Raw genomic sequence first — 23,593 nt, forward strand, 5'->3', positions numbered from 1 at the left:
CAGGCTCATTAAGGGCCCCTTTCCCCACTTGGGCCCTAGGTAGTCAGTCCCACTTTTCCCCCCATTACAACACCCCTGACTGTGAGTCTGAAGTACTTTTCTGTTAGTAGTATGAGCCTTCACTTTATAAGACTATGTCCTTGGAGATTATTTTTGATGAGCCTTGATATTCAGCCTGTTAAACATGTTGTACCAGTATTCAATACAGTCAGTTAAATGCATTTTGTTGCCGTGGAAAATACAATTTAGGGGGGAAAAAAACGTATTTGGCATTGTTTTTTACATAAGATTAACAATGTTTCTTTTTTTATTGATTAATCGTTAAATCTCCAAAAATTGTTTAGGAAAAATACTTAAATTTGACATCCCTTGGGGCGGACCTGGCCTACTGGTTAAGTTTCACTGCCCGGGTTCGAATCCAGCCTGCGGCTCCCTTCCTGCATGTCATTCTCTTACTCTATCCCAGCTTCCTAGACCATCCACTGTCCTCTCCCTCTATCAGTAAAAGGTGAAAAAAGCCCCCGAAAATAAACAAATAAAGAAATAATTGACATTGATAAAACAGAGTGAATGTTTTTCAGCATCAGAGTTACCACAAAGGAGTAGAGCTGGGAGGACTGCGTGCGTAGCTCTGGTCTGCATTCATCGATGCACAGTTTAACCGGACCGGGTGCGTTTCCTTTAGGAGCCGCGGCCATCTCACAAACAATCCTGATGACATAAAAGACAAATGCAAAAATGTATGAGCACAAAAACAAAAAGCATGACACTGATTATCATGCAACACAAGCTAGGAGAAACACAAACGGCAGCAGCATTGGTGGTCTGTATCACGTTCCTTATGACATGCACAGACAGGGGAAGATGGCCTCTGCTGGCTGCTGTGATTGAGGCAGACTTTCATAGAAGTTGTGGGTCAATACAGCGGCCCATCTTTCTTCCTAATGGGAAACCTATAACAGCAATATAACTCAAATGATAAAGTGCCCCCCCTCCTCATCTCCAGCACGATTGCCACCCACCATTACCTCCGGTTGCCATGACAATGCAGAGGTTTCTTCAATAAATCAGCATTGCCTGTCGGGTCAATAAGATAAAGTGCACCATGAATAAGTCATTATAGCAACTGACCCCATGTGGAAATTAATGGCTGTAACAGCTGTAATGCCATGTTTTAAAGCACTGTGTGTGCCAAATGAATGGCCCTGCCGAACGCACAGGAACCCTGCGTCCCTCCAATACAATAAAAGCACCCAATGAATCGTTCCTGCCCGGCCCTTCTATTCATACATCTCCAGAGTTTTCCAATTTTCTACTGGCATGGTCTTCTTCTTTTTCTTTTCTTTTTTTTTTCACAAGGATATAAATAAAGTCCCCGCAGCCGGAGCCCAATCACATTACATGGCTGTGAGAGAAACACATGGCTAACAGATTGTCCCTCCAGTCAGCGACATGCAGCGCATTTCAATTACAGCTGCGCCGACAGCCTCATAACGACAACGCCACAAAGAAGACTGTCTCTTCCTTTGGCTCTGACTGCACCAGAGCAATGCAAAGCCCCGCGCACAATCCTACAACCTGATGAGGCTTCACAGGGACGGGGCTTATTCACAGACTTGAGAGTGCCTGTGAGAGAATTAGTAAGAGGTTGGGTGTGTTTGTTGTCTTCTTGTGCTTCTGTACCGTGTGTGTATGTGAAGTGCATTATGAATCCATGTGTGTCTGTGCAGGAGAGGGAGGAGGGAGGAGTCTCTCTTACTGTTCTGCAGTGATGTAACCCTCCTCCTGTGGGGTGCACTGCACACCCGCCACCTCCACGTTGCCCTGCAGCTCAGAGAATGATAGACCCAGGTTCAAGCCTTGGATGGTGACCAGTGTGCCCCCCTCCAGAGGTCCCGCCACGGGGCTCACCTGCATATAAAGGAGGAGATATTGATCAAATGATAGGATGCTGCAAAGTGGACGCAGCAATTAAAATGTCACCAAATGGTTTGTGAAGCTCTCTTTTGTTTGGCAGTCCGAACAAGGGGTCACTTTTACAGAGACTTCTCAATCGCATGCAGCCCCGCCTTAAACTGGATCCTAATGTATAATTTCTTAAACACTAAATTGGCCCCATCATTTAGAAATTGAACATCACGCTGGGAAGAAGACTTGAAAACTCATCACAGTAATGTTTACTGCGGTTAATAAATCTGTGAAGTAATTTCCCATCTGGTTTAACACAATCAGACTTAATTCTGCAACCATTTGATTTGCCCCCTGTGGGCCATTCGAGAGAATGCATGATTAAGGCCCTTCCTGCTGGGCTTCACTTTGGAGACCAAAAAGGCTACGTTCTCTCCTAAATAGAGAAAGTAATCTGTTCGCACAAAGCAAACACAGCCGGAGGGAGTTGGGTTTGTAATACAGGTGATCGCTGTCAGCACAAGTAAATGAACCAGTCTCGTAAAAGTGAACACAAAGACAATTTAAAATCAAAATAACGGCTGTAACTACAGTTTTATTTAAGATTAATATGAGGCTGACATGTTTACAGCTTGGCTCATCATCTTGGTCTTCTTCTTAATAATTTCTTAATTACTGATAACTGTTTGGGGAGTTAGCTGAATTGGCTGATTTGACTGACAGGTAGGTGTAGCTGACAGCAACGCTATGACCTCAACTCCACATTTTTGTAATATTCTAAACTGGGCGGAAGTTATTTAAATTTCGGTTCCACAGCAAGCGTGTGTAGTCCAGCAGCGCCACTGTTTAGCTTTGCTAATGTTGCACAACATGCCCCACCGGAACCGCATCTGAAGCCCAGCACAGTCCTAAGCGGAAAACTCCAAATGGAGATCACATGGGAGTATCAAAGTCACGCAAAAGCAGCAATGTATACAGAGAACAACACACTGACAACAGATTACTTTGCCTTCCTGTGATTGATTTATCGCTCATTTGGATATAGTTCTGTGACTTTTGTGCTTCTACCATTGGTGAGCAACCTTCAGAATCAAAGAGATTCAAAGCTAGATCCGAAAAAGGCAACTGGACTTGGTGGAAATCCTTGAAGACGTTTCACCTCACCTTCGAATGGCTTCTTCAGATACAACCAGACTGGGGGATAGTTAGAAAATTTAAGCTTCTAACAATCGTGTGTGTGTTCAGGTAGTCAAATTGGTCGTAAGTAGGGTCCATATCCTAGTTCCTGACAGTCATTAGCTTACTTCTTGGTAATCGTTAGTCTAGTTCCTGATAGACGTTTAGGTGAGGGGCAGCTATGGGTCATTAGGGTCACATGATCTCTGGTGTGAGTCTTGACTTACTTGTGTGGAGAGAGAATTCAAGACAGTTTTTTATGTTGGAGACAAATGGTGTCTTAGACCACCACCTCTGTTAACAGAAGGATGTTCTAGTTTAACATAGATGGCTTCCTTGACCCCTCCTTCACATCGACAGTCTTCTCTGTCCAAAATCTGAACCTTGCTGTCCTCAAAGAAGTGTCCCTTGTCCTTGAGGTGCAGATTTACAGCTGAGTCCTGGCCTGATGGCTGGCTCTTCTATGTTGGGCCATGCTTGCTTGGTTTCTCCAATGTACAGTTGGTTACACTGTATGGCATAAACTACATTACTCCTTTGTGCTGAGGTGTTTTGTCCTTTGGATAGCCTAGTTTCTGTCTTCCTTTGAAGGGCTTGAAATGAACCTGGATGTTGTGTTTGTTGCTGATCCTCCCCAGTTTCTCAGATACCCCTTATAAGTTGTTTGTTGCTGTTTCTCTCTCTGCTGGAACTGTGCTTCTCAGAGTTCTTGATGGAGGCCCAGTTTCTACCAAGTCCAGTTGCCTTTCAGATCAAGCTTTGAATTACCACGACCTGGATGACTGAGAACCTTTACAGACAATCAAAGAGCTTCTCTTTCCTCTGGTTTAAGTTTGATTAGTGCTTATACATATTTGTACTTCATTGTGCTGTTACCTTCAGCCGAAGAAAAGATGAAGGATACTATAAAGAGACCAAGCTACCGATGCAGGTGCCTTATTCTTTTTAAAAGGGTTAAGTACACACTAGTAGAAAATGCAAAAATGTGCAGGACTTGCAACATTCAATGAAACATGTAGCTTCTGTCGTCTCTGTATAAACATGAAATCTTAAATCTGTGTAAATTCAGACACTCTCTCACACAGACAGGGTTAGGGTTAAGAAGCCTTAAAACCTGAAATAATTCAAAACAAACTTTAATGAATAATTCAGTGAATAAGGAGCTTTGATAAAACCATTCAGTGTTAAGTTAACCATCCCAGCAGGAAACATTTCAGACCTGCAGAGCAGAACAGGGGCGATGTCAGAGCAGCACTCCCTGCACTCCCGAGCAGGACTCTGCGGTTTGATTCATTCTGCTGCAGCTCCTTCAGAAACACTAATAATGTGACAGCAACATCAAAGGCTTGCGGCTCTTTGAAGTGGGAGAGCCTTGCATCTCTATGCCTGACCCACTGTGCCTCATTCAGGAGGATGAACAGGAGTTTGTGACATAAAAGATCCATCACCACTCTCCAACAAACTGATTTCGTTTAGCTGTCAGGCACTTAAAGTATTCAGCCGGCAAGGGAGAGAATGCGAGATTGTCTCAGGTAAACAGTCACTTGGGAAACTGGGAGGTTATTATTGATGTGTGAGTTTAAGATTTGTTGGCACGCTGTTTCCTGATAAACAAAGTAGAACAGGCTTTTAACTGGACATTTATGGGCTTTGGGAGGCTGTTCAAAGCTTTTAATCTCAAAGCTCTTACAGTAAAACAACATGAAGAAACAGGACCAAAACTAGACCATGCTGTTTAGAAGCCCTAAGTACACGTTCATAAGAAGGTATCTATTACTTACACAAAACAATCCTAAAGCCCAACAATCAGACCTGATGGTCGAAAAGATTACATTTATTTGCTGTCACTGGCATGAGAGACCCGAAGCCTCCAGGTCTGAAAAGCAAAGTAATGTGAAAGTTTCAACTTGCATTCTCCCAAACAGCCAGCAGGGGGTGACTCCATATGTTGCAAAAAGAAAACTGAGATCTATGAATAAATTACCAAACTTTACACTTCATATATTACCTCAGAAACCATTCACATAATAGTTTGTGTTCTTCAACCCCCATTTCAAGTCTTCTTCATCTCAGCACGACATCATTTTTTACATCATGGTCCCAGTTAGAGAAAAGAGTAGGGTGTGCTTAGGGGCGAGGCTACATGGAGGTAAATTCGATACCAGATTACCTATCAAATTTAATCTCCGGCATTTATTTGTTAGAAAACAAACTAAGGCAACTCCTGTCTATTGTATTTTGTTAACAGCTTGTTGGTTAGACTAAATCAGCATCCCAATAAGACAGAGAGAGAGAGTTAAAGCTCCTGTGAGAGGGTTCATTTTGTTTTGATTTGGCGCCACCTATGTTCAAAGTCATACGTCTTATATCTTTTCTTATCTTGTCCTGTACAAGTAGTGTTTCCTGATTTTAAATTCATCCTGTGTCATTTTATCAGTCAAACACAAAACTCACTGTCACTCTTTACCATGTCAGATGTAAACAAGGGCTGTTTTTAGCAATCTGATACCCTGACATCATCCCAGTGGCAGCTTTACAGGCATTGCAATTAACCTTATGTAAATACTCAAGCTCATTCCTGATTGTCTCATCTGCTTTTGTGGGTGATAAAAAGGTATGAGTGTTAATTTCAGAACATCACATTTTTTCATATCTAGTCAGAAAACTACTCACAGGAGCTTTAAGATTGCACCTTAATAACATAGCTATTGCTAACAGTGTAAGATAACGAAGCTTTCTTGTTAGTATATGGTCCCTTCTGATTATGTTATGGCTGCTAAACTCCAGTCCACAAACTAGTTTTGACGTCATTATGGCTACATCACTTATTTTATTTATTTAAGATAATTGGTTGGCCACCAACATTGAGTGACATGAAGCAGTTTCAGCTTCTGTAAGAATCTGCTTCAACGTGGGTTCTCCCATCTTCAACTTCTTTGCCTAGTCCAATACTTAAACCTTATATAAGTCTGATTTTACAGAGTATTGTTGAAGGAATCATTAATGGAAATATTTGTTTGAGGATCCCATTTTATAAACGTTTGTTAATCTCTTTAAAAGGGAAACTGCTTATTCCAAATGAGACTACATTCATATCTAGGTATTTCACTGCATCTTGTTCTGCACTATTAGAACACACTGTATGTTAATTCTTGATGGTAACACCAACTGACACTCAGACTGACTAATAGACCTACAGACTGGGCTGCAGGCCAAGCAAACAGCTCACCTCGGTGATGCGTGGGTTGGTACACTTGACATTCCTGGCAGAGAGGTTGAGCCAGCGGCTAGCGTAGGGGGAGATGGGAGGACAGTGCTGCTTCATGGTGCATCGGCCCTCGCCGCTGCACCATCCACATTGGAACTTCCTCTCCGCGCGCAGACACATGCCACAGCTGTCCCGCTGTGCGCTGCACTTGTAGAGGTTCACTGTGGGAAAAACAGAGAAGATATCTGGTCATTTGGCTTGTAAGTATTATTACTTTGAAGTAGTGCTGGGCGATATTGAAAATGATGTTATCACAATGAAATATTTCAAATCAGTCTATCGATAATTATTACAATAAATATCGAATCATTATTTTGTTTAAATTTTAAGTCAGATTTTTGCTCCTGAGTGAAAGTTGAAGAAAATAGAAGGTTGCTAGCTTGTATCTGGATTTAGTTTTCTGATAATCTTCTTAAATCCATCCAATTATGTGTAAAATTAGATTTTTGTGAAGTTTTTGTTTGTAGATTCCTATTTTCTCAGATTGAGCTATTACCATAATATGATTTAAATTTACAACAAAGCTATATAAAATTGTGTACTGTGTATCAGTTTAGTAGAGTATTGTTTGAGTTTAACTCTCTCCTTTAAATTACTAAAGGTTACGGGCAGAGTGATTTGTTTCCCACAGTGCAGTGAATGCATCACGGTTATTCAGTACACAGTTGTCCTACGGTCGTGGTGGACATGAAACGTGTTAGAAATGCACAGCAGAGGTTGTCTCCGTGCTCTTCCTTTACCCAGATCCTGAAAGCTTATTTAATAAAGTGTATAGTTAATAATTATAGTTGATATAATAGTTGATAGTTAACGCAGAGTCGACACAGTGTCAGACTAACGACTCTGCTTTGAGCGGGTAGGTTTTGAGTTTTCTTCAGTGTTGCTGTCACTCATTTCAGTTGTGTTTACATTCTGCTCTAAACTTCTTTAAGCCCCGCCTACCTCTCACCCGGCGACATGATTGGCTGTTCAATGCCATCTTCTTCGTCTGTTTAATGTTGGCTGGCAACTTACGTTTAAGGCTCATTAGCGCCCCCTCCACTTTTAGTGGTTGGGGGTGTATTTCCGGTTTATTTTTATATTGAATTTTTATTGAATGTTATATTTATATTGAGAAAAATTATATCACAATAATTATGGTTATCGAATTATTGTCCTGCACTACTTTGAGGCTTTGATTATCATAAGTGCCCAGTGATATACGCCAAATTTGAGGTGATATGTTACGTTTGGGACTTGACCATAAACTTGTTACATTTGTAGTTTGGACCTTGAAAAAATTTGAGATAGGGGTCATAGGCTTCAGAAAAACAGGACATGTGAGAAGTAGAGAGTGGGGAACGACATAAAGCAAAATGGTTGTGGCTTTGAGTCGAAAGAGCAACTAGTGCAACTAGGACTATAGCCTTTGTACATGGGGTGCACGTTTGAACCACAAGGCCAAGCCAGCACTCGCCAGTGCCAAAAAAACGCTGTTAGTGGACACAGGCCCTTAAATTATGGGCTAGTCTTTGGCGGTTTATTACATGCAGCCCCATTAAAATGCATTTTAATTTGCAGCTGTAGCATGACAGAACATTAAAACAGTCAGAGGGGCTAAATCCTCGAGCAAGGCACTGTGCAGTTTGCTCCAGTAGTAACTGGCTACAACCAGGAGCAGCCAGCTCGTGCATTCAAAAAAATTCATAAACAGCATGTTTGTGTAAATTCCCTCCTGGAAGAATTAAGAAAAAATGATGCCAAAGTAATCCAATAAACGGTTCTTTGAAGTCTGTCTCTCACATCCCCCCCTCCTGTAAGCAGCCCATATTCCTGCTCGTATAAAGTAACTCACCAGAGTAATGTCACAGCATGTTAAAATTCATGGCCGTCACTTGTATATCCTTGACTGTGAGGATGTATTTAATGTTCAAGCCACAATGACGACTGGCAAACAGCTTTCATGGCATGATGATAGAGAGGAAACCAAACTGAGCAATATGAAGATTCACCCTTCACCCCACCCCCACCCCCCCCACCCCCCAGGGCACACAAGTGATTGGGTGCTTTTTGATAACACTCCTCGCTATTGTGAACTTCTCCCAAGGCTCCTTTGAAGCCTTGAAGTGATCTCTATGACCCATCTATCCCTGTGGATTGAGTGCTTTACAGTTCTCTGGTCTGGCAGTGATGGATGGCAGAGGTACCTTTAATCTTCTCGGGATTGTCGATGATGAAATTGCCGTTCCATACGATGGAGAGGTCCACCGCCAGGTCGCTGATCCTCACACCCTCGTACATGTACTATAAAGCAAAAACAGAAAGTGAGCGAGTGCGCGGTAAGTGGATCCAGAATGAGAGAAAGCCAAAGAGACACAGAGGATAGAGTACAGGAAAAAAAAGGTACGGAGAAAGACAGAGTGGGGGGAAAATGAGAGGATGAAAGGGCAGCAGAGAGACGAGGCTTTTAAACCATCTGTCATTTTTGCCATGCTGTCTGCTCCTCTCCTCCTTGACATGTAGAGACACAAACCCTGGCTGGGGTGGCCGATCATCCACATCTGAGGAAAATGGCCTTTTCATTCATTGTCACAGTGAAGCAAGGTGTGCTTCGCATTGTAATTTAGCCTGTCATTTGCATTGTGAGAGATCGTCTGCATTCGTCCCTGAGCTGTGACCGAGGGTTTAGAATATCGTATGTTTGATTTGTGAAACCTCAGATGTCAAAGTCTGACAATAGCCAATCTCAAAACCAATACTAGCAAAGTGAAACCAATACAATACAGCTGCTGAGAGCAATGGCCAATTTCCAGGGGCTTCTACCGCAGCTTGCAGTTATTCAGGTAAGTGATAAAGTGTTTCCCTGCTCAGACTTCTTCTCTGGGGTTGTTGTTTTCCAGTCTGACTGGCAGCTTTAGAGGTGAGAATTGAGTTGGAGTGGATAGATGACACTTGTGATCAGAGTGCCCGGTGCACTTTTATGCAAATGCATGCTCAAAGAGATTAATACAAAAAGGCTGATAGGTGTCATTTCATAGCCAGTGGGGGCTGGGAATGATTACAGGTGATGCGTTCAGCCTGAATAAATAATTTCACCCCGAAAGAGGACACAAAAACTACACAAACATTCGAAATAATGTAACAACGAAAAATGAAGCAAATGGTGAAGTGAGACAAAAACTGCAGTTCCTCAAGTGTCCACTTGAGGCTGGCTCCAGAAGACAAGGAAACTCAATTTATTACTCAACTGTTTTGATTATATTTAGTCCAAGTTATGCATAATAAGGCATAATTAGGGGCGGGGCTTAGATTGAGTCATCATTTCCAGTATAGAAGTCCCTATCTAAGGCCTTCAGGATATCTCTTTATCTACATCCTTTGTTTTTCCAGTCCATGATTCAGTCTCTTCTGCTTCAATCAATCTTTATTTGTGTAGCGCCAAATCACAACAAACGTTTTCTCAAGACGCTTTTACAAACATAGCAGGTCTAGACCACTCTATGTCAAATTATGAACAGAGACCCAACACCAAGACAGAGTAAGACTCAGCCTTCCATCCATCATGAGCATTGTACCTCGCAGTATTTAGCTAGTTACAGCGGTGAGGAAAAACGTCCTTTTAACAGGCAGAAACCTTGAGCAGAACCAGACTCATGTTAGAAAAGCACCTGCTGAGACCGAGATGGGTCTGGAAAGAGGGATAGAGGAGAATAAGAGAGAATGAGGGAGTGGTGATAGTGATGAGACGAGTAGTTGAAGCGGTTGCCGCTGGAGGTCCAGCACGTCCGTTCCCATTCACACAGATTGTTTACCTGCCCACAGCTTCATATGCCGAAACATGAGTTGATTTCATTTATACCTAAGACTCAAGAGTTTTTATCCCAAAGATGTCACTTTGTAAAAAAAGTATCACATGTATGCTCAGCTAACACCTAGATGTTAGATTCAGACAATACGCAGCTTACAAAGTATTATTATATTGAAGTCATGGTTCTCTTTTCATTCTAGCCATACAACAGTTTTTTTTCTATCATTTCTTGCCCTTACTTTCATTTCTGCCTTCCCCGTCACCCTCCTCCTCTCTCCCATTCTCTATATTTTCCTCATCACCCTTACTTTCCTTTCCCTCTGCCTCCTCCTCAGTATGCTTCACACCTCGGGTGGTATTCAGCGATGTACCCCGTGTACTTTGCCTACACAGCATCCGAGCTGTGTGCCTCATTTGACAGCTGTGAGAGTCCCACAGGGAGTGTTTGAGGTCATACCGAGCTGTTCTGGCACTGCACGCTGGTGCTGTTGAAGCGCAGCGCTGTGACACGGTGGCTGACACCCTGCACGTGCACAACGCACTCGTAGCCTCGCTGGCCCGACTGCGGCTGGGGAAGGTTTCGGGCCTTCAGGGTGATGGGTCGGACCTCACCGGCTGGAATGAGAATTTCCCGGAGTGAAGGAGCTGAGGGCAGTTCTGTGTAAACAACATACAAACAAACATAATTACAAACACCGTTCACAGTAAGAAAAACATGCGTGTCTTCATCCTCTGCTGCTGTTGTGCCTCAATATTACCCATGCATAAAACATGAGACGCATTTCCATAACTAGTTTCTATACGTTTCTCTAGCTTTGTCCACCCTATGAGTGTGGTCCTTCCTATCTGAACTTTGTAATCTGTATTAATGCATGTGAATGTTTATACAAACATGCGGGAATCATGTAACCCTCAGGATTAATGTAGCAAAACATACTAATCCAGACAGAATTTGCATGTTAATGCTAAATTCTCCTCTCCCAACCACACAGCTATATTATAGACTGTAAGACTCTGGTGTATGCTAAATCCTGCACAAGATTGTTTTGGACTATACTTTTTGTTGATGCTTTTCTGCAGTAATATTGATATTCATTTATTTTGTAGCTTTGTAAGCCTCTTAATGCCCATCACTTTTCAGTACTGTGCAGCGTGGCTCAGAGGATGGGGAAGGAAGATTATCAGTCCACATAGAGATTGTGGTTTCTCTCTAAAAACATGCAAAGATAAGTAACTCTGGTGTATGTCTTCTATATCATCATAAATTTAGCCTCTAGTCTTCAGAGGCTAAAGTGTTGTGTATTTTCTAATTACACCATACATGCTTATCTGTTGAACTTTTCCTGTTATATCAATGATTGTGCCTGAGGAGATGATTAGTTTTGTCCTTAAAACCTCCATCTATTTTTTTGTTACTTATTTTTAGGGGGCATTTTTGCTTTAGAGAATTGGGTAGGACACACAGCAAATGGTCGAGGCCGGGAGTCGAGCAAGCGACCGCTGCAACAAGGACTATAGCTTCTTACATGGGGTGAGCGCTTAAACCACTAGGCCAACATTGTCCTTAAAAGCTCAATTTCCGGGGCGCAGTTGACCTAGTGGTCTAAGTGCGTGCCCTATACACAGAGGCTATAGCCCTAGTTGCACAGGTTGCAGGATCGATTCCAGTCTCGACCATTTACTGCATGTACTCCCCACATTTTCTGTCTCTCTTCAGCTGTCCTGTCCATTAAAGGCGAAAAATGCCCCCAAAAATACAACTTTAAAAGCTCCATTTCAATCCGCTAATTAAACTGAAATTAAAATCCAGTTCAAGGCCGGTAAAGAAGTACACCATGGCCTCAGCTATAGCCTACTAATTAGCAAGTGTTAGCATACAAACCTGTGATGTTAACATAAAACCCTGATGTGACACATGGTTAACACACATGTACAGCCTCAGAAAACTAGCATGTTGGTACGGTTACGCTAGCACCAGTTTGCCTGAATGCGTCCTCTTAAAGCAGCTTGCATAGCTTTAGCATATTTGTCTGTTTTTCGAAGAAGTGGAGCTTTATATTTACATTTGGGTCATTTTGCCTTTGAAGTGTCACACAGGTATAGTTACGTGTGCTACATCTGTATCAGCATTCCTATTGAAACAGAAATACCAATTCAGTTCAATGAAGAGGTTCCCATTGTTCCCAGTTTCACTTTGCTGTTGCTACTCAGCGAGTGTTAACATGCTAACACACTAAAATCATGATGTCGAACATGGTAGCATTTTCATTGAGAACATGACATTGACTGTTCTCATGACATCCTGCTGTGAAGTGAAACCAAAATACCACCCCGTTTGGTGCTTGCATATTGGACTAGTGATGTGTTTTTTATGAGCTATACTGCAGCCAGTCACTAGGGGGAGATCTAAAAAATGTGGCTTCACTTTAGGGAGGGCTGCTGCGCCGTCCATGTTTTTTCTACAACTTATGGAGCATAATAACATACACATCATTCAATGGTTTTTATTTATTTTAAGTATTTGGACATCATAGATTAGTACTGAAGACATCAAAACTATGAAATGATCTGGTTTTGCCATAATCTGGATTACAACAGTAGTCAAATAGGGCTATCCATTGTGTACTAACCCTACCTCTGAACAACACAACTGATGGTCTCTAACACATTAAGGCAAGTCATTCTACAAATGAACTCTTGACAAGGCTCATGTTAATTTGAAACCATTCCAGGAGACCACTTCATGAAGCAGAGTGAGAGAATACCAAGAGTGTGAAAAACTGTCATGAAGGAGAAAGGGGCTACTTTACAGAATCTGAAATATAATATAAAACATATTCTGGTTTGTTTAACACTTTTCGTGAATTAAATATTCCATATATGTTCTTTCATAGTTTTGATGTCTTTGGTGTTAATCTACAGTGTTTCAAATAATTCAAATAAGCACAAACCCTTGAATTTGAAGGTGTTTCCAAACTTTTGACTGGTAGTGTACATCCTCAAGTAGCTCTATTAGACTCAAAGAGCTGCTTGCATGGTGGTAAACAATGAGTCTGTATGTTTTTTGGAGTATGGCTACTTTTACATTTGCATGTGGCCTACACTTTAATCAGGTAATGAAACAGTGACTCTGCACCATCTTTAAAGTAAAGTGAGTGTAAAGTACCTCTGAGGCGTTGACTCTGCCCTCCTGGAACGAGCAGCTGCTGGGGTCATGGGTGCACAGGTTGCGGTATTTACACCAGTGGCAGCGAAACGTGCTGTTTACACAGGACAGACACCTGCGGGACCAATTGAACACATCACTCCATACAGCTGAATTTTAATTACACCTTCTAAAGCTCTTATTTACAACTGCTGCTGGTGCACTGACACAGCATGTCAAAATATATGAAGCACTCTTTTTGTCCCATCCATCATCTGCACCTTCCTCTCCTGGGTGACGATCATTAAAAAGAAGAGTGTTAAAGAATTAAAGCTCCCTGCTGAATTCAACTTGTCAGTCATAGAAAGAGCAGATTTGTTTGCAGTTTCTATGCAGACAACATGAATACTCTTTTGTCGCAGGTGACAATTAATGACCTTAAGGATGACGACTTGGCAGGGAAGTAACTATTCAAGTGTCCTGGTTGCTTTGCAGCATTCTTAAACAGATTTAACAGTGTTAAGAATATTAGATATTAGATATACAAGGACATACGATGTCCTTGTTGCATGCGTATTGATACAGAGCGACCTGAGATTTTGTTTCATATTGCATTCAGTTCTTTATAAATCTCTTGTTTATATTTCTAGTTTTTGCTGCTGTGAAAACAGTACATTTTTAAAGTCAGCCCTCAAACTCTGGATTATATTCAAAGTCTGACAGCAACTGTGACAGAACCAGCTGAATATTTGATGGCCAGAAGTGCACAACTTCTTTGGCTGTGGTTCAGTGAACTGCAGCCAGTGGTCAGCTGTGGATTAAAGTTCTGCGGAAACAAAGCTGCTGGACGGGGTTTCATCACTTTTTTCAGGACGAAAAGGAAGTGTTTGTGATAGACCTCTCTCTTTCAGAAAAGATGGGAGGGTAGATGTAGAGGATTCACTGCTTTGGATTCACCAAACAGTCCAATTGGAGACCTGAAAATTGAACGTGTTCTTTTTTCCTGTGGGGCAGGCAGGGATGCAGCCGTGTATAATGGAGGTGTACCACTGTGCAGAAAGAGAGATCGGGGCTCTATCACAGTCTGTTCTCCTGAATTTGGTCTTGAAATAAGATGAACAGAAAGCAAACTAGCAGTGCTCCAATACTGCAGCTCATATCAGGCTACAAATGCCAATAAATGTAGTGCAGCACCATTAATTTTTGATATTAATTAGCCGCCCAGGGCCAGTGTGGACATAAAACGTGTGCTTGTGTGTAAGAGAGAAATTTGGGGGTTGAGTATTAATAGAACTGGTCTGGCAGGGAGCTGCAAACACTGGATAATTAATTATGGAGGGTGATTTGATGCTGAGGTGATAGTAGTGGTAGAGGGGGAGGTGGAGGAAGAGGTGCAGGGCTTGGAGTGTGTTTGGTCTGAAATATTAATCACAAGGGTTCACAGGGTCACGCTACAGCTAATGGAGGCCGTATTGGTGTAGGGCCGATGTGATGAGCTTCCCACTGTTTCTCTCTAATGGCTTAATATGGTGATACCGGAGCATTCATGTCACAGTCAAAGAGCATTTTTGAATAGGTGGCATGTGTACCCACTGCGGGCTAATTTCCTGGGTTGGGATACACCATCAATCAAACGTTGGCTCCCACGGTGGAGTTATTGTATCCCTTTATGAAGCTTCTGTGTGCTCAGGATGCAGTGTAATCCAGTTACAGGTCAGTGAAGTGTGCAGGTATAGCTCTCAGTTGTAAACTCAGTAAAAAAAAAAAAAAACTTATGTAAAAAAGAAAAAATCTATTAAACAGATAAAAAGGAGAATGAGTCACGTAAAGGGTGACAAAGTTTTACGGAGGCAAATGTCAGGCTGATAAATTGGTTTACTGAAGGGTTTAATCTGTTACTTGTTTTATGAATGTTGTACACGGATGACTGCTCGCCCTGGGAGACACACTAAGTTTCTGATGACAGTCACAGTCAGTTTTTGCAGAGTGATTGTGAACGTGACCAGAGGTTGTCTGTTTTTTCCACTGATGTGATCACTTTACTTAAATTGAATGTCAGCAAAAAATACTGCACCATGTTTGTATGTTAATCTGACTTTGCATGCTTTTAGCTCTTTGACACAACTAGAATAAACTTTCAACTGTGAGGGGGGTGAATTTTTCATAATGCGGTTATCTCAAAGATATTGAGATTATGAGTCTTCCAATGAGAGGCACAGCTGACTTGATTGACAGGCGGCAACACTGTAGCTGTTGGCTAGGAGGATCAAAGCCCGCCTCTTTATGTCACTATTGCTCCACAGCAGCAATATGGCTGCCACTGTCGATTGGCCTCAAAACAACACTTCAGAAACAGATGGATGGCGTCACGAATACTACATTATAAATAATATGCATTCTCTTATATTTTGTTCTATTTAACACTCTTCTCATATCTTTATCACATTGGTATGTCTAACAGGGGCAAAATATAATTCTGCCATAAAGCCAGGATCAGAGCAGTAGCACAGTGAAGTGAAAAGTGAAGTAAAGAATAAATAAGCACAGCTGGCATGACGGCTGAGCTCACTGCAGCACGTCCGTATAAAAAGAAGCCGAGTCTCTGTTCTTTATTGTCACCTGGCTGCATGATAAATCAATTGTGAGAATTGGAGCCAATGTGGAAGTATTAAAACTGCAGTTCCTCAAGTGTCCACTTGAGTCTGGTTCCGGAAGTACTGGAAACCACATACACACCATTGAAACAAGCTTATCTGTACAGCAGAAATAAACATTTTTACAACCTGGTACAAAAAATGAGTTTAGTCTGAATAGCTCATTTCTCGATTGGCACACACTGTACAAGCGGGTACATTTTCGATTACGCAGCAGTTTCAAAGATATTACGATTACAAGTTTTCCATTGTTAGAGGCACAGCTGACTTGACTGACAGCTGGGAACACTGTAGCTGTTAGCAAGGAGGCTCAAAGCCCACCTCTTTACCTCACACTAGCTCGATAGAAGTTTGGTTGAGTTCAGCATTTCCAATGTGGCTACCACCGACTATCAGCTTTAAAACAGCCCTTCAGAAACATACGGGTGACGTCAAGGACACTACGTCCACTCATTATACAGTCTATGGTTTCGAGTTATGTCTTGCACTGTAAACTCAGCTGTTTGTTGTAGACTTCAACTAAAGGTGACAAATACTGCTCCAATAATCGTCATTTCCCCTAATAAGCTCCAGCATTGTAGCACTGTTTCCCATTGTTATTCAGACAGAAACACTCCTGTCATTTGTTCTTATGTTAAATATAGCTGACATTAACATAATGGCTCAAAGTCAAAGCAGCTTCCCTGAGCAGTTAGGAAGCTTATGTATTGGCAGGGTAAAACAGTTGAGCATTTAAATGAAGCCCCCCTTTAATTTACATTATTTTATCTACTCTCAAGGCACCAGAGGAAGGCTAAAAATCAAAGCTGTCTTTATGTCTCGTATCTAACAAACACCATTCTGCAGCAGGGCCCCTAAGGACAAAGACGAGTCAGTAAGGGGGAAGTCTAACGCTTATCTTTTTAGGGTTCCTCTGGGACGGCTGGCCTACAATAAAGCACACTTAGTTGCACAACTAAAGCTGCTCTGTTAGGAGAAGAGTGGATTCAATAAGCAGTCTTCAGGTATGAATATGTATAAGGTGTTGCATAAAGAAGAGTATAAACTCTTTTCTAAATGTTCATGCATTAAAAAAAGATTGCAAAGATTAAATTACATAAACTCTGTAGTTATCTGTGTTTACAGCTGTGAGCAATAAGCTCACAAACTGCCAGTTTAAGCAAAGTCGAAACAAACAGGCCATGGCGAATGCATCATGTTGATTCAAATGAAACCTGACAGATAAATTGAACTCGGAGGTTATCTAACAGCCCGATCTTAAGTGGAGCTGCGAGCGTCAGTACATCATTGCCCTAAATTAAGTTGTGCTCTTCCATTTATTGAACAAATCAAGGTGGGGGGCGCAGAGGGGGAGAGGGATGGAGTGAGAGAGGGAAGGGTAGCAGGGGAGCAGTCGGACTCACGTTTTATGTGTGCTGCAGTTGTAGAACTTCACCTCCGTGCTGGCGACCATTTGGCCCGTCTCCTTTGAGTTCAGACGAAGTTCAACACCAGCCCAGTCTGAGAAAGAGGCGGAGAGAGAGAGCACAAAGAAAGGATGGAGAGAGAAAATTAAAAGTATGAGAAAAAATGTTTAAAATGAGAGAGAGAGAGAGAGAGAGAGAGAGAGAGAGAGAGAGAGAGAGAGAGAGAGAGAGAGAGAGAGAGAGAGTGAGAGAGAGAGAGAGAGAGAGAGAGAGAGAGAGAGAGAGAGAGAGAGAGAGAGAGAGAGAGAGGAGAGAGAGAGAGAGAGAGAGAGAGTAAGAGAGTAGTGTGAAAAAGAGTTAAGAGAGACAGAGGGTGGATGAAAGGACAAAAACAATGAGGGAAAAGAGGAGGTCAAAATGAGAAAAAATACGTTAATACTTTTATCACATTTCTGTAAAGAGCCACCTGGTGTCTGCGTCTCTGCAAGGGCACAGTGCTGTTGTTGTGAGGAAAACCTTCAATCAGAAACTTCAATTGAGGGATTAGTGCATATGTTCTGAGAAAATTCTACTGCTCCTTGGTACTTATCAAACTCTTTGGATAAACAGAAAATACGAGGTGGTCCGGCTGAAAAGAAGACTGTTTTTTTGTGTCTGGAATATTGATATTTTGAGTTTCATTCACCTGACATTGACATCACCATCCTCCTGTATATTCATATATATTACTTCTTATTTGTTTGATATCTTACCTTGTCCTTCTGGTATCTGAGGGACTTCTTTCCCAGCTGGCGACAGACACATGACCCTGTTCCCGTTGACGTGACCTTCCACCTGGGCCTGCTGGCCGAATGAGCAGGTGATCCCAGCGGACAGGTCAGGAACGTTATTTACCTCCAGCAGGAGCTGAGGGAACATGGGAGGGATAAGATTTAATGAGCTCAACTCATGACTAGACTTGTGCAGAGAGTAAACGCCACAACACTTACAAATATAACACAACTTTCCCTATTTCAAGGAGCAGAGTTTAAGAAATATGCTTCTTTATTTTCTTACTTAAAGTTTTACGCAACGTTTGTGTATTGCATCATATCATAACATGAATTGTATGGTATCGTATAGTATCATATAGTATCTTACAGTATTGTATGGTATCGTATAGTATGGTATCATATCATATATCGTATCATGTATCTTATCATATATCACATCATATCATATATCATATCATGTATCATATCATATATCATATCATATATCATATCATATATCATATCATGCATCATATCATATATCATATCATATATCATCATATATCATATCATGCATCATATCATATATCATATATCATCATATATCATATCATGCATCATATCATATATCATATCATATATCATCATATATCATATCATGTATCATATCTTATATCAAATCATATAACATGTATCATGTATCATGTATCATATCATATATCATATCATATCATATATCATATATCATATCATATATCATATATCATATCATATATCATATATCATATCATGTATCATATCATATATCATATCATATCATATATCATATGCATCATATCATTATCATATCATAAATCATATTATATATCATTTATGATATATCATTTATGATATATCATATATCATATCATATATCATATAAAATATCTTATCATATCATAGCATATCGTAGTGTCTTCTCCAACCCAATTCACGAATAGAATTGCCTCTCAATGTATTGTTTGTCTCTTATTGTTTATTACAAGTGCCTTCAGGGGGTTAGCTTAGCTTAGCATACCCTGGTCTAACACTGGAAAACAAAAAAGCTTAGCTTTGCACAATTAAAGTTGGCAAATCTGCCTTTAAGCACCTTTTAAACCAGCCAATAAACATTTCAAACCATAGTTGTACGATCCATATTGGAGCCGACTTGCAAAAAGCACAAAAATGACTTCAGGATGTTTTTCGCTCTCAGTCCAGCTACTCTCTGACAGATAACCTTCCTGTAAGAGTGTAATTAGTTGTTTTGAAACTCCTGTTCTTTTCAAGGACTAATAATGAGATATTAGGGTTTAATGAGCATGCTTCAGGGGTGCCGGACATAACAAGGCTAGCATCTTTCCAGTGTAAGTTAAGCTAACCGGCAGCTAGCTGCAGCCTGATTGTCTATTTAAGAGGCAGATATGAGAGTTGTATTAATCCACTCATTTACCCTCAGCAAAGTAAGCAAGTAAGTGTATTTTTTTCAAGTTGAACCATTTCCTGGAGCTAATCCCTGCTCATACTGTACTCAAGTCCTCTGTGCTCTTGGCTTCAGCACAAGAAACAGCTGAATTAAGCTTTTAGGAAATGTAATCAACCTTTGGCAGATTCATCAGAGATGCAGACTGAGTAGCTCACAGTCACGAAAACAACTCTCACCCATCTCTTTCTCTTGTCTCCAATCCAATACTACACGTGTTCAGAGCACAACAGATGGAGTGGATACCCCACAGGGAGAATTACCTAATTCTTCTCTGTCTTCATGTCTCACAGAGGTCTGTGAGGCCAACAAGAACATGTTGAGTCAGGCTCATGGTTACTGTACATGTTGCTACTTGCTACATGGCTACTCTTAGTGATTGCTCATAAAAATGGGCTCAGTGTGTGCAGAGTGACAGTGATTGGTGCAATGATAGCAGACTCACAGGGACACTATGTGCTGAAACAGCAATGCTGTCGGGGTGAGCGATGACCTTTACGCAGCGGTCAATGTCAGTGGCGAAACGGAACGTCTCCTCCGCCCTGGGACACCGATCCCTCCTTGAGCACCTGTGAAGGAAGAGGGATGCATTACTCAGGACTGAACAGTCACAGCAGGTTGATTGATAAACCAGTTCTGTATTCTGATGTTAGGCAGTTGTTGTACCAGGCTTGGGCTCAGAGTTGTACATAAATTTGCATGATTCGGGGAATGGCTGGGCTGATGGACAGGTGGGTGCATTGAGGCTAAAAGCTTGCATCAGCTCCACCTATGTGTCTGTTTCTCAGCTAACCATAAGAAAAGTTTAGTCAGAAATTCCAAGATGGCCACCATCACCACCATTGGGCTTCATGATGCCTTTTTAGAAACCAATGGATGACGTCACATGGACTGTGTCCATGTTTTATACAGTTGATGGATAAAGCCTTTGTAATGTGTATTCATTCTGTGTGTCTCCCTTTGTTGGAGACATAAGGTAGTGACCCAAAAGGGATACATCTTAACAACTTTGAAGGATTATGAAATTTAGTGCCGTCTGACTCTAAATTTGAATGACTCTGGTGTTGACCTCTCTTAAATTGAGTTTTTATCCACAACCAGGTCAAAGTGGTACTCTGTCTACAACTAAATACCTTCAGAACTAATGGCTTCTACGTGGTATTAGCTTCGGCTTTAACAATGCAGTGCCTTCCCAGTCATACCAACACTTCATCACTTACACAACATTGCCTCTCATACGGTTCCACAGGGCCGCATCAGTTGATTTTCCCTCCAACACAAGTTAATGTCAAACAGTCTGTTAACCCTTTTCCACCAAGTCAGTTCCAGGGTTGATTTGGGGCCTAATCTGGAACCTTTTTTGTGTTATTCTTTTGTATATTATTTGTGTTTTGACCTCCTAAGTACTGGCCCTAAACCAGAAAAAACTGTTCTAGAGTGGCACCAACTTCTCGCAGGGCTAGAAGAAAGACTTGCATACGGGGCAGGGTTATCGTAATGTGGCTCTTGTCTGTGCAAAAGCAAGCTGGTTCTTAGAAGGTTCTCAAGATTGAACCAACTCTGAACTAGCACTAGCACCAGCCCAGAATTAGTGGCTTTGGGGGAAAAGGGGTATGTTTGGTCAGGGGAAGAAAAAACTACAAATTATGGGTTAGGAAAAACGTCATGAGGTGGTTTTAAACATTACAGGACCATGACTTTTTGTTTTCACAGGACTCCATTCCCAGTCTACCTTGGTAAAAGTCTTGTGCCATGGAGCACAAATATGGCTTAAAGTGAGCACCACATGTGCAGATGCTGTAGTACTCGTCGCAGCAGTTGCAGGTTTGACTCCCAGCCTCGACTGCTTTCCCCGCTCTCTACTCCCCACATTCCCGGTCTCTCCTCAGCTGGCCGGTCTAATAAAGCCCAAAAGCCCTCAAGACATAGAGTATTGTTTGGCTCATCCCTAACCCATTACCTCCACCTTTGGAAGACTTTTGCTCACTTTCAACAACCTCACCAACAGCAGGTACTCTGAGCATCCTGTACTGCCACAGATGGGTTTACAGTGGGTTTAGTTTGGAGTCTGGTGCTCCTCCTGCGTCTGCAGATTGTGAGTGCTGAGACCGAGTGTTGGAGTTTGATTACATTTTATGATCCTAATGCTACATGCAAGATGGTAAATACGGAAACAATACAACTGCTGAACACTTGTTAGCATTATTATCATTATTATTATTAGCATAAGTAAAGCATTGCTGTATCTGATAGTGTCACAGAGCTGCTGTCATGGCTGCAGACAGTCATGTGATATAGATTAACATACAAATACAGCTTACAGTCAAAGGCATGTCCTAATCAAATATGATGGACAGTTGTTTGAATCTTAAACAGTTTTTTTAGGCTCATCACAGCACCAGATTGTTCACACCAAGATTAGTCCGGCTTTAAAATGGCCAGCTGCAGTAAAGTGCCGTTTTCAGATGCTTGTTCAGATTGTTCTCTTTTCATTTTTACTTTGCTTTTCTCTTGGAGCAAATTACCCTGAGTGCAACAGACGAATAAGCTTCAACTCTTGGATCCTCCTACATCCCAACAGGCAATTAAAAGTAAGAAGTGAGATGGTAGGCACCGGAGTGTGACCTTAATATAATCTTGTAACAGAGAAATGTTATGCAAAAGGACATTAAAAGTTATACCGAGGCAAAGTTTAAAACTTTCAGCAACTTGTTCGGTTTTAGAAACGGGGATTTGTGGATGAGATCGTCTCCATTGTGGTTGTATTGATACTGGTTTCTTTGAAAGAAGAACTTTGGGAGTAAAGTCTCTGCAGGCTCAGATAACAACACGCAGGCTGCATTTAATCATAAACGCTGTATTTAAAAGAACAAGAGTCTCTCAGCTGTTGAGTTAAATCATAGTGGCAAACTCACAGAGTGTTTTGGCTGCATACCATCATCTCTTTCTTTTAAATGTGTAAAGCGCACTGTGAGGGGAGACGGTTCTTAAAACACTCTCTCTGATGCTGCTGAGGGGGCGGAACCTCCTGAGAGAGCTCAAAGAGCTCCGAGGCCTCTGCTGTAATTACAGCACAATATAAAGGCAGTATGGAAACGCGGTGACAGCTGCTGCCGGCTCGGCTCCTTGAGGTGGACCAGCGCCACAGGAGTACAGACAGTCACCTCCTGACCGCTCATCAGCTGAAGTGCCTCGAAAAAAAAAGAAAAAATGCACACGCCTTTCATCTCTCATCTCTATTATTCACTGTGTTTTGTCTGATGGAGCCATTTGTTCCCTTTTCCTCCAGGCTTTGTACATGTTCAGCTACGCCCCCCCTCTCACACACACACACATTCGCTCTGTCAGAAAGGTGCTTCACTGCACTCTGCCAGGGGTGGGAAAGTGAGCTCCTGAAAGAGGTCTACACGACACAGTGTGACAGCCATTCAGAGGCTGGAAAAAGACCCCAATCTGAGTTTATTAGACAGAGAAATAAAGTAGCCTCATTCTGCGGTGTGAGGGATAATGATTCACTTTGGGTTACTTGAGGGAACAGCAGCCTATCTATTCACTGATAAGTGTAAAGCATTCATTTAAATAAACAGTGTAATGGCTCTTGCAGACAAAGTCAGCACTCAGGAAAAAAGGAAAAACAACTGTTTAATGAGGTAATTTAGATTAAAACAACCCCATTATTTTTCCTCCTCTCACTTCACAGGCTGTTTGATAACACTGAGAGCTGCAATTTAAAAAGGCTGATCATCATCAAGATACTGCGAGCTGAAACGCAGTTGTCATAAGTTGAGGCAGTGGGTAAAACCCTTCAAACTCAACAGCTGGTTCAGAAACACAGGGTTTTAATCTCCTGAATCCCCTTTGCTCCATATCGAGGTATTATGCAAGATAACCTCGGGGTCAGATAATTAAGATGGGAGAGATAAGCTGCGTCCGTCAGGTTCAAAATGTTCCCCGGGTATGTAGAGGTGCAGTTTGTACACCCGCTGTGCCTCGCAG

General features: G+C 41.7%; 1 long non-coding RNA gene and 1 pseudogene across 2 annotated transcripts in view; one reads left to right on the forward strand and one right to left on the reverse strand.

The window, feature by feature from the left end:
• The window catches only part of LOC117810354, a 160,550-nt gene that overhangs the window by 130,395 nt on the left and 6,562 nt on the right, over positions 1-23,593 (forward strand). The window lies entirely within an intron of this gene.
• Positions 1-23,593, reverse strand: part of LOC117810314 — a 117,948-nt pseudogene that overhangs the window by 44,305 nt on the left and 50,050 nt on the right.

This window comes from Notolabrus celidotus, chromosome 1 (assembly GCF_009762535.1).
Source record: "Notolabrus celidotus isolate fNotCel1 chromosome 1, fNotCel1.pri, whole genome shotgun sequence".
Lineage (NCBI taxonomy): Eukaryota > Metazoa > Chordata > Actinopteri > Labriformes > Labridae > Notolabrus > Notolabrus celidotus.